Genomic DNA, 11947 nt, shown 5'->3' with positions numbered 1-11947 from the left:
ATGGAACATTTGTTCAGTCATCCCAATGTATGCTGCTGGGGTTGAGGGTTACAAAAGGTAAATATCCCTGACATGGGACTGGATCATTGTGCACTACTACAGCTCATGCTGTTGTCATGTGCTGTTTGCTGCTCATATTCAAGTACCACATGAGATGAAATGTTAACTGCCTTGTACTGAAGAGAGCTCTGGTGATCATCTGAAATTCCAAGGGATGCCTGTTTTTATAATGTCCCTGGCTTGAGTACCTCACAGGTTCTCTTGCTTTATCTATTCCTCTTAACTTCTTTCCAATGCACAGATAGCTGAGAACACATTCTTTATTAATGACCACATACCTCCCTGGTTGGCAAAGAAGAATGAAGTATGGTCGGGGGCTGGGATGGAAGTTGGTTATGCAATGAATGTTGGGTCTTGTAGCTTGGGGGACCAATAAAATAATTTCCTTAGAAGCTCCATAATTTTTTAGAATCAGCCATGTTAAAGGCATGTCTTCACATTAATATTACAAACTGAAAGTACAATGGCAGATAAGGTTCTTTGGGTAAATCTGATATCTCACTAGACCAACTCAAATGGTTGGAAAAATTCTTCCTTTCAAGCTTTCCAGTGTCACAGGGCACTAAGGTGCCTGCTCCTAGAAGAGAAGAAACTGCCTGGGGAGAGCCCAAAGAGACAGGCAGAAGCCCAGGTGCAGGTTACCAGGGCAACAAGCTAGTGAGCAAATTAGCCTGCACCTGCACCTAGTCAGCTGACCAGAAGGGACAGGGCTCTGGGCCCATATAAACCCCAGGCTGGAACTGGGGAGGGCAGTTCTCTACCAGTGGCCAAGGGGGAAGGAGACCTCCTAGAGGAAGTGAAGGGAAGAGGCCTGACTGTAAGTTCTGCTCTTGGTAATGTTAAGGGGCAGAGCATACCTTGTGCAGTTTGAGTTATGGTATAGCCTAGGGGCTTGCATTTTTTACTTTTGTTTGGAACACCGGTGGTTTGGGCGAGGCTATTGGGGAAGGAAGAGGCCTCATTAGGACCCACTACAGTGTGGGGACCCCAGAGCCAGAGAGGGCGTGGTATTTGGGGTGTGCAGGCCCCGGCACCAGAGAGAGCACAGTATTCAGGGTGCGCAGGCCCTGGCACCAGAGAGAGCACAGTATTTGGGGTGCACAGGCCCCAGCGCCAGAGGGCGCAGTGTTCGGGGGGGGGGTGAACAGACCCCCTTGCCAGTGTGGGTGCAGAGACTGAGACAGGGATGCGGAGAGCCCTGTAACAGCCCAAGGGCTGAATGAAACTAAGGCCTCGGGGGGACGTTGTGTCAATACCATCTGCGAGGCTTGGGGCGTGGTAAAGGGACAGTTTGGAGCCATGCATATAGCCCATAAGGCTGGGGTGTCCCGAGACATCCATTGTGAAACGGGACCCACAAGGGGTCTGGGAACCCACGGGGTTCAGAAGGTCTATCAGAACCATGTCCAAGTAGACTGGAAGACAGCCTCCCTTTTTTTTATAATTACATCAAGACGTGGCGGGTGAGAATAGAAGGTGCCCATTGGGCCTAATTGGCATGGTCATGGGGCATTAGGGGTAACACGGCCATCCTTAGGGACCCTATCCCATGACATCCAGTTATAAATACCCTTTGTCAGGCTGAGGAAGCATCTGCAATTGGTGTGTGGTCTTCCTGGATGGAATAAATAGTAAATAAGCCAGAGGCTGGTATGCATGCAAAAAAGCCAGTCAGTGAAGATTAAGGAGTCAGTGGGTGAAAGACAGGCTAGGGGAATGAACAATGTTCACTTATCAGCTGGAAATACTAGCATGGATGAAAGTCTAAGTAAGAGTTTATGCTCATTTTGTGGTCATGGCAGATAATGAGGAAAAAGTATTCAGGATTTTTAATGAATCAGGCAGCTCTAGATTTTTATGCCTGGATTACACAATCCATACAACTATCATAAATTTCCCCCAGACTGCCACATTGCTCTCTGCCCAAAAGGCTTGCTTACATGGTATTTTGCTGGTGGGACTGCCCTCTGATGTACAGATTGTGGTAAGCATTAGGTAATTTAGGCAAGTAAAAATTGTGCTTACCTCTTTGCAGTGCTCTGCCTCCTGGGAGTTGATAGCGTGGAAGTGTTAACATCTATCTGCTTAGTGTAGCCGATCTGGTACTGATAGGCAAGAGGCAGAATATGAGACATTTAGCTTGATTCTTTGCCACTGCCAGTCAGGATAAATCGGGTGAGAAACCCAATTTATCCTGACTGGCAGTGGCAAAGAATTGACCAGATAACTGCAGTGGACTTGACTAAAGCTAGTCAAATCCACTGCAGTTATCTGGTCGATTTCCACACAGTTCCTGTTTCAGTAGGCTGAAATTCAGAGCTGGGCTGAGCAGCAGTACAAAGACCTCTGTACTGCTTCAGGCTCCAAAGCAAGGACATTAGCAGAATAGTTATACAAGGGGCTCCTGTGTCCCTGGGACACCATGCAGGAGCCTTCTTTAAAAAGATCAGTGAAGTGGGTGCTATGGAGGGACAGCTGGATCTGTGCATCAGCAGATAATGTGAATAGGAACTGACCATTCAGAGGGGCAAGTACACACTCTATAGCTAGATAGCATTATAGAATAGACCATCATCTACCCACAGCCACTTTATAGATAGTACCCCAAAAACAGGTTTACTAGAACTCCCTAACCACATGGGAGAAACTGCTTGAGAGGCAGACAACAACCTATAGGAATAAGTTATGAATGAATTTGTGTTTTGTGTTTTGCACATACTCAGCTTCCCAGCATACACAAAACCACATCAGCTTACTACTCAAGTCCTGTGGCACTTTTTAAAGTGTGTATAGAGAGAGTATATTCTGAAGAACAAGAGGAAGAGAAGAAAGTTATACTCAATACAGAAAAGAGCGATGAAAGTATCTTCTACAGGGACAGCATATTTTCCAGAGGGACAGCAGCACAGTGGGAACACAATACTGTCAAGAAAGGCTGTTATCTACCATGAAGAAAATAAAGAGTGCCTTCAAAGGTACTGCAGGTAATTATTGATATCTCCTAGTCACTGTTGAGCCTGGCAAGAAAGACCTTGTGGTTGTTTAGCAAGCATTTTTTTAATGTGGGGAAACATCAAGGTTTTGGTATTGTGTCTAATTAAGCATTGCGTATCTTTATGAGAAGACCTTTATTTTGTAGGACTCATCATGTGGAAAGAAAAGGAAAGAAAATCAAAGTTGTAAATAGAAAGAACTGGAAACATGATAGGAGGGATAAATCTTTTGGGACTTTCATTGGATATTTTATGGTATATTTGTTACAGAAACAGTTTGTTTTTGTTTTTTTTCTCCCAGGTGTTTAGGTAAAGTTGTAAACTTTCAGTGCTAGGAGGAGAATGTTTGTTTTGTATGAAACAACTCCCGTCATTTAAGGACATTCTTCTAGCCTGCATGTCTCAACCCACACCTTTTCTACTTTTTCTTGCCTGGAGTTTGTTGCTTGTATCTTGGTTTTATTTCTACATAGAGAGGTAGCTAATATGTTTCTTTTTAATGAATAATGTGGCCAGGTGGGAGTGAATAACAAAATCTCTCTCCCTGGGGCTCGCCTGCCATGATTTGGAATGATGGAAGAACCAGAAGTTAATTCCCCAACGAGAGAAGGTATAGTAAATCACCCCAGAAGCAGGGTAAAAGAAAATTAGTTTATTAGTAAATTCCCTGAAGGTTGTGAAGCACCCCAGCTGTTCTCACAGCTCACAGTCTTCCTTTCGCCCTCCACCACTGTGCAGTCCATTCCCCCAAGCCAGTCACCTCTACTCCAGTCCCACTCTTTTTTTCTCTTTCCTGCCTGTACCAGTGGATCCTTTCTCCGTGGGACCTTCTCTCAGGAAGTAATTTTTCTCTTCTCTTCCTTACCTCCTTGCTTTGTCGGTTGCCGTGGTTACCTCCACCCGGTTACCCAGTCTTCTCAGTAAGCTGCTCCAGCAGAGTCTGCTGCTCCCAGTGTCCCCATTGAATCTCTCCAAGCTGTCCCCAGGGGCAAAGGAAAACCCCCTGCTGTGGACTTAAGTAGCTGCTGGCTCCAAATCAGTTAACATTCACCCAGGGTGAGATCCCCTTCCCAACTGTGTTTACTAAGTAATTAACTTTACTGGGTCCCTGACCCGACTCTTCCCCCGCGCCCCCCCCCCCCCCCCCCCCCCGCCTTTCAACTTTGTAACATCAAAGGATCAGGGCTGTCTTTTCCCTGTTACACACCTTCCCCCTCTTTTCTGAAAATAAAGAACAAAACTATGATGAGCATTCCTTTTTCTGTTGCATTTGTCAGGGACAAGTCATGAGTGGCAGCACCTCATCCTTCAGGTTGTGACAGGAAATTGGCAGCTACATTGGCCCTGCTAGCCCAGTGCTCCACTGAAAAATAAAAAGGCTGTAAGGCTAAAGACCACCTTGTTAAATGTGCATTTTCAGTTTTAGCTGACTGAAACCATTTGAGCGGGGCATGATCAGTTATTAAAACAAATCTTCCCAGCAGATAATACCTAAATAGTTCCACCCCCTCAGCGAATAGCTAAGCACTTGCACTTGATAGTGAAATAACAGGTTTCTGGAGGTGATAGCCGCTTGCTTGCATAAGCCACTGGTCTTTCCTCCCTGCACTCCTTTTGGAACAGGATAGCTCCTAAGGCTGTGCCTGAAGCATCCATCTATAAAATGTTTTCTGAAAATTTGGGGTATACAATACCAGTGCCTGCCATAAGGCACATCTGATGTCTTCAAAGGCCTGAACTGCTTGGTCATTCCATCTGACCAGATTTTTCTTCCCTGTGGTTAGGTGTATAAGTGGGGTTGCTATGTGAGGGAAATCTCTTATGAACTGGCAGTAGTAGTTAGCAATCCCCAGAAAGGATCTCAGTTGTTTCAAAGTCTTGGGGAGCGTATATTGCTCCAGGGCATCAACCTTATCAGCTATTGGCTGGATTCTGCCTTGACCCACAATGAACCCCAAGTACTGGATTTCACATTTCCTGAGAGAGCATTTCTTTGCGTTTGCCGTCAGACCCAGCTTGAGTAGTTCTGACAGGACAGCCTGCAGATGTTGGCAATGCTGTCCCCATTCTTCTGAAAAGATCATCTATGTAGCTGGATGCATATTCCTGGTGGGGGGGCCAGGACCCTGTCCATCAACCTCTGAAATGAGGCTGCTGCCCTGTGTAGCCCAAAGGGCATCTACTTAAAATGAAACAGTTCCCATGGGGTACCAAAGGCCATCTTCTTTTGATCTTCCTTTCCCATGGGTATCTGCCAGTACCCCTTTGTGAAGTCTATTGTTGTGATGCATCTGGCAGTCCCAATTTTCTCCAGCATGTCATCTATTTTGGGCATGGAGAATGCATCAAACTCAGCTACCCCAATTCACCTTCTGGAAAGTCTTGATCCTATGTTCGATGCCTCATACCACCCCTGAGGTTTCCTTGAAAACATCTTGGAATTCATTTATTATTTCCTCCATCTCCTTCTATTGGTCTCTTTCTTGCCTATCCTCCGTCACTGGGAACCTCCCCACCTCTGGAGAGAGCTCTGTACCTCCCAGGTCATCTAAGTCCCTGCTTTTCTGCATGAGCTACCCCTCCTGTAGGTGCCACTTTTTTTCAAAACGTTGATGTGATAAATATGTTTCCTTCATTTAAGTTCCATCCTCAACACCTCATAATCCACTGTACCCACCTTCCTAACCACCCAAAAGGGTCCCTGCCAATGTGCCAGCAAATTTGTGGGTATCATCTGGTAGCATCACCAGCACCTGGTACCCTTCTTGAAGTTCTCTTTCTTGGGTGTGATGGTCGTATAAGCATTTCTACCTTACCTGGTTCCATCCCAGGATTTCCTGTGTGATGCTCCTAGCCTTCTCCAGTCTTCCTAAAATCAGTTACCACTTTTGGGGGCACTGACAGTCCTGGTTCTGACTCAATCCATCCTTCACATATGAGGTCAATTAGTCCTCTGGGCTGGTGCCCATGGACCAACTCAAGGGGCGAATATTGAGTTAGACACCTGTGGGGCCTCCCTTACTGAAAACAACAAAGGTGGCAACATTTCCTCCCACTTACTAGGCTCTCCTTGTATTGCAGCTCAAATCATGGTTTTTGAGAGTATGATTAAAGCACTCCACAAGACCATCTGTTTGTGCATGGTACATCGATGTACAGAGTTGTCTGACCTGCATTATCTTACAGACCGCAGTCATAGATTTCATAGACATTAGGGCTGGAAGGGACCTCGGCAGATCATCGAGTCCAGCCCCCTGCCCAAAGGGCAGGAAGTCAGCTGGGGTCATAGGATCCCAGCAAGATAAGCATCCAGTTTGCTCTTGAAGGTGTTCTATGTAGGCGCTTGAACCACCTCCGGTGGCAGGCTGTTCCAGACCTTGGGGGCTCGGACAGTAAAGAAATTCTTCCTTATGTCCAGCCTGAAACGGTCTTGCAGTAGTTTATGACCATTCGACCTAGTCGTCATCCCTTGGGGCGCTCTGGTGAACAAACGTTCCCCCAGATACTGGTGGTCACCCCTGGTAAACTTATAGGTGGCCATCAGATCACCCCTCAGCCTGCGCTTTTCCAGGCTAAAGAGCCCCAGGGCGCTCAGCCTGTCATCGTAGGGTCTGCTTCCCTGACCTCTGATCATGTGCGTGGCTCTTCTCTGGACTCTCTCAAGCTTCTCCATATCCTTTTTGAATTGTGGAGCCCAAAAACTGGACGCAGTACTCCAGCTGCGGCCTCACCAAGGCTGAGTACAAGGGGAAAATGACGTGCCGGGATTTGCTTGAGAAGCATCTATGGATACAAGCCAGCGTTTTGGTCGCTTTACTAGCCGCAGCATCGCATTGCAGGCTCATGTTCATCTTGTGGTCAATGATGACCCCCAAGTCTCTTTCTTGCATAGTGTTAGCCAACATAGCACTGCCAAGCCTATAAGGATGCTGCGGGTTTTTCTTCCCAAGGTGGAGAACCTTGCATTTATCGGCGTTGAACACCATCAGATTCTCGTCCGCCCACTTGCTGAGCCTGTCCAGGTCAGCCTGGATCACCCGCCTGTCTTCTGGTGTGGATGCTTTTCCCCAAAGTTTGGTATCATCGGTGAACTTGGCCAGTCCGCTTCTGACTCCAGTGTCCACATCATTAATGAAGATGTTGAACAGTATGGGTCCAAGGACAGAGCCTTGGGGGACCCCACTGGTCACAGGACACCATGATGAGTGACTTCCATCAATTACTACCCTCTGGGTCCGACCCCGGAGCCAATTTTCCAGCCGGTGGATCGTGAAGGACCCAAGGTGACAATTGGCTAGTTTCTCCAAGAGGTGATCATGGGACACCAGATCGAAGGCTTTTTTGAAGTCAAGATATATGACATCAATCTCATCTCCCTTGTCCAGGTGATAGGTCACCTGGTCGTAGAAGGAAATGAGATTGGTCAAGCAAGACTTACCCTCAACAAACCCGTGCTGGCTATCCCTTAAGATGTTGGCGTCAGCCAGTCCATTAAGGATGGCCTCTTTAATAAACTTTTCTAAGATCTTCCCCAGGATAGAAGTCAGGATAATGGGCCTATAGTTAGCTGGATCCACTTTCCTCCCTTTCTTGAAGATAGGCACCACATTGGCCTTCTTCCAGTCTTCGGGCATTACACCAGAGCGCCAAGAGTTTTCAAAGATCCATGCTAGAGGCTGGGCTATGATGCTCGCCAGCTCCTTGAGTACCCTGGGGTGAAGATTGTCAGGGCCGGCTGACTAGAAGGTATCCAGCTTCTCAAGATGTTCCTTCACGAAGTCAGTATTAATGGAGGGCAGGGGATCACCCTCACCCGGACTTCCCTGTCCCTTAGCGGGCATGGGCATCCCATGGGACTGATGAAAGACCGACGCAAAGTACCTATTTAATAGGTTGGCTTTTTCCTGGGCGTCAGTTTTCAGTTGCCCCATCTGGTTCAGCAGGGGTCCAATGTTGCCCCTGCTTTTCCTCCGGCTCCCCACATATCTGAAAAAGGACTTTTTATTGTCCTTGATGCTCAAAGCTAGCTGGAGTTCAGTTGCAGCCTTGGCTTTCCTGGTCAGCTCCCTACAGGACCGGACCAGTGCAGAATAATCCTCCTTGGAGGTGACTCCCATCCTCCATCCTTTGTAGGCCTTTCTTTTTAGCCTCAGGAGGTCTGCTAGGTCCCTGGAGAGCCAGGGGGGCTGCTGTGCCCTCTTGCTGCCTTTCCTCCGAGATGGAATAGACTTAGTTTGTGCATTGAAGATCGCTCCCTTGAGGAGCAACCACTCTTCTTGAACTCCCCTCTCCCCATGGTCATGGTCCCTTAGGGCCTCACTGACAAGCCTCCTGAGCTTGTCAAAGTTGGCTTTCCTGAAGTCAAGTACTTCCGTGTTGCTGACTGACTTGCCAGCTTTTCGGCGGATGGTGAAAGTGATCAGCTCATGGTCGCTGTCACCCAGCTTCCCATCAATCGCTAGGTTGCCGACCAGGTCATCCCCAGTAGCCAGTACCAGGTCGAGCACCGCTTTGCCTCTCGTTGGCCCATAGACTTCTTGAGTCAGGTAGAGGTCATCCACGCACGAGAGGAAGCTTTGCGACTGCTCAGATTTTGCTGAGCGATCCTCCCACAAGATGTCTGGGTAATTGAAGTGACCCATGACAACCATGGTCCTGGAGCATGCTGCCTCAGCCAGTTCCCGGGCAAACTCCTGGTCAAGCTCAAGACTTTGGGTGGGAGGTCTATAGTAGACTCCCACCATTGTGTCCCCTGTGCCGTGTTCCCCATGGATTTTAACCCAGAGGGTCTCCAGTCGTCCACCCTGGTCGCCAATATCGGCTTGCAGGAACGTGTAGCTTTCCTTATCATAGAGAGTTACACCCCCGCCCCTTTTATCTACAGGATCCCTCCTGTAGAGGGTATAGCCATCTATACCCGTGGTCCAGTCACGGGTGGAGTCCCACCAGGTCTCCGTTATCCCTATGACATCATAATTATTTGCATTGAGCAGGAGGATGAGCTCCTTCTGCTTGTTCCCCAAGCTCCTGGCATTTGTGTACAGGCAGGCAAGTGTCCCCTGGGGGGCTCCTTCCTTGCCCACAGATTTTACCAGGGCTGGGGCAGGGGTGGGCTCCCTTCAGTGCCTTGACCTGCTGGCTTTGCAAGGATTGCTCAGCGGGCCAGCAGTGGAGGTAGTCCCCCCATCCCCCAGCAGGCTTAGTTTAAAGCCTGGTGGAGCAGGTCAGCCAGTCTGGCTGAGAAGAGCCTCCTCCCTAGGGGAGAGAGGTGGAGGCCATCTCTTCCCAGCAGCTCGCTGCCTCTCTCGCGAAAGAGCGGGCTGTGGTCATGAAAGCCAAAGCCTTCCCGACGACACCAGCGCTGCAGTCTTTGGTTGACCACATGGATCCTCCTCTCCCTCCTCAGCCCATAGGCTGAGACTGGGAGGATCGACGAGAACACCACCTGTGCCCCCAGACTCTTTAGCCCCGCTCCCAAATCCCTGTAGTGCCTCATAACCCAGCTAGGAGCGCTCCGAGCCGTGTCATTGGTGCCCACATGAATAAGAAGCATGGGATAGTGGTCTGTGGGTTTCAGGAGCTTTGGGATCCTCTCCGCAATGTCCCGGATGCGGGCCCCCGAGAAGCAGCAGACTTCCCGGGCTAAGGGGTCGGGGTGGCAGATTGCCCCCTCAGTCCCCCTCAGGAGGGAGTCTCCAACAACAAACACCTTATGTTTTGTCTTGGGGAGAGCAAGGGCGGTAGCTGCAGTTGGGCCCATGTTGCCTGTGGGAGCTGGCAACTCAGCAGGTTCTGCTGGAGCGGCAAGAGGTGCGTACCTGTTGCTCAGCTCTGGTGGGGCAGGGGCCTTGGTGCGGTGGGCCTTAGGGCCCTTGACCACCTTGGTCCATGCCCCTGGCTGGACAAAGCGGGAGGTCCTGGAGTCCTCCTTTGGCCTGGAGGGAGACTGTGGTCTACCCTCCGCCTCCTGGGGGAGAAGGGCCTGGCAGTAGGAGTCTATCTCCCGCTCGCAGTCCCTGATGGCACGCAGTCTCTGGACTGTGGCCTGGAGCTCCTCCAGCTGGCGTGCCAGAGACCCCAAAAGGGAGCAGACCCCACAAGGGGAGGTCACCATGCTCCCAGGCCCCAGAGCCTGAAAAAGGGACAGGCAGCCCCCGCAGCCGAGAGCCAGGGGCTCCGTCTGCATGGAGCCCGGAACCAGTGGTTCTGTCTGGGTGGCAGTCTCTGAGGTGCCGGGGGGGGGGGGGGGCCGCGGAGCCCGAGGGGATCCTCGGCGTGCGGCGCTTGCCCATCCGTGTCATGCCTTTGGTAGGCTGGCTACGGCTGGGACTGTCTACCCTGGGGGGTGCGCAGGCAGGGTCCTGGGCCCTCCCGTACACCCTCCCGTGCAAACTCTGCACTAACTCACGCGCCGGCGGAGAAGCGCGCCTGTTTGCGCAGTCTGTTCGCGTGGCTCTGGTCATGTGGCTCCCTGGGGGGCTGGGCGAAGTAGGGGCCTGGGTGGGGCTTGACCTGGCCTGGCTCCACTCAGTCGCCTCTTCCCACTCACTAAGGGGTTAGCCCCCTCTCTCCACTGGCCCCACTTACCTCCGGCTGTGCTGGGGGTTGGCAGGGGGCTCCGCGGCTGCTGGAGGGTTTCTGGGGGGCTTTGGGGGAGCGGGGATGCAGCAGGCTTTCACCCGCGCGTCTCTTGCCGCTTCCAAGCCTAACGGGCTTTTCCCTGTCGGCGGGCCCTTTTAAACTGCGCGCATGCGCAGTGGGCCTGCCGTCGAGGAAGCTGCTCTTTGGGTAAAAAGGGGGCCCTGCCCGGGATTTGGGGGACCCTGCCCTACTGGAGGGGGACAGGTGAGTACCCCCCCACCTCTCTGTCATGTCATTTTTTCCCTGGTCTGTTAGGATTTCCTGGGGAATCCCTACCCAGGATAGCCAAAGCACTGATGAAGTGGGTATCTTGGGCGCTATCACAGACCATAGTGGAACTGCCTCTGGGAACCGGGTAGCATAATCTACAATTATGAGGACAAACTGGTATCCTGCCCAACTCTGCGGAAAGGGGCCAGCTATATCCAAGGCTATCCGATAAAGGTGTCACCCAGCCAATGGGAGAAACATTAATGAAGCTTGGGGTGGTTTGGCAAGCTGGATGCTCCCAGCAGTACCACTCGACCGTTTTATAGATCCCAGTCCAGAACACCCATTTGGTCAGCCTGGCCTCTGTCTTATCTCTCCCCATATGCTCTCTCATAGGGAGGTCATGGGCCACTCAGAGCAGGGTCCTCCAATAAGACTGGAGCACCAATACCTGGGTCTGTTCAACCCCATCTCTTCCCCTTTCCATGTGGTATAGAATGCCATCCCTTACCTTGAATCTTGGGTTCTGTGTCATCAGGTTGGGTTCCAGCACCTCATTTTCCGTCTTTGCCAGATGTTCCCACAGAATGTTTTGATAGAGCGGTTCCTGGGTCTGCTCTTCCCTAAAGGTGTTTCCTCCAATTATCTGATCCAAATCTAACTCGTCTTCCTCCTGACTGGCTGACTCTCCAAAATAGACTGAGTAAGCATGGCTGAAGATCCTCCCCACACTTCTTGGCTCTAAACTTGTGTCTGTATGTCTCAGGAGTCAATTCCAGGTGATACAAGATCGCAGCTTTGACCTTGTTATAATCTCTAGCTTCACACCGGGTTAATGCCCAGTAAGCTACTTGTGCCAGTCCTATCCGGGGTCCTATTCAGGCAGCCCAGGTGTTGGGATCCCATTTTACCGCAATAGCTGATCATTTAAAAGCCTCTAAGAAGGCTTTGAAATCATCGTGAGGGCACATCTTAGGCATTGGGGCTCCCCCCACTTTCTGGGACCAGTGTACCTGCTGTGCCTCAATTTTCTCACTGAGGTC

General features: G+C 50.4%; 1 protein-coding gene across 1 annotated transcript in view; it reads left to right on the top strand.

Annotated features, from left to right (window-relative positions):
• Positions 1-819: 819 nt before the first annotated feature.
• The window catches only part of SH3GL2 (SH3 domain containing GRB2 like 2, endophilin A1), a 266462-nt gene continuing 255334 nt past the window's right edge, over positions 820-11947 (top strand). The window contains exons 1-2 of the mRNA XM_059724690.1: positions 820-877; positions 2784-3044. The gene's annotated coding sequence lies outside the window, so the exon portion shown is untranslated. The remainder of the gene's footprint in view (positions 878-2783; positions 3045-11947) is intronic.

Source organism: Alligator mississippiensis, chromosome 3 (genome assembly GCF_030867095.1).
Source record: "Alligator mississippiensis isolate rAllMis1 chromosome 3, rAllMis1, whole genome shotgun sequence".
NCBI classification, from domain to species: Eukaryota; Metazoa; Chordata; order Crocodylia; family Alligatoridae; genus Alligator; species Alligator mississippiensis.
This window is presented reverse-complemented; position numbering and strand designations above follow the sequence as displayed.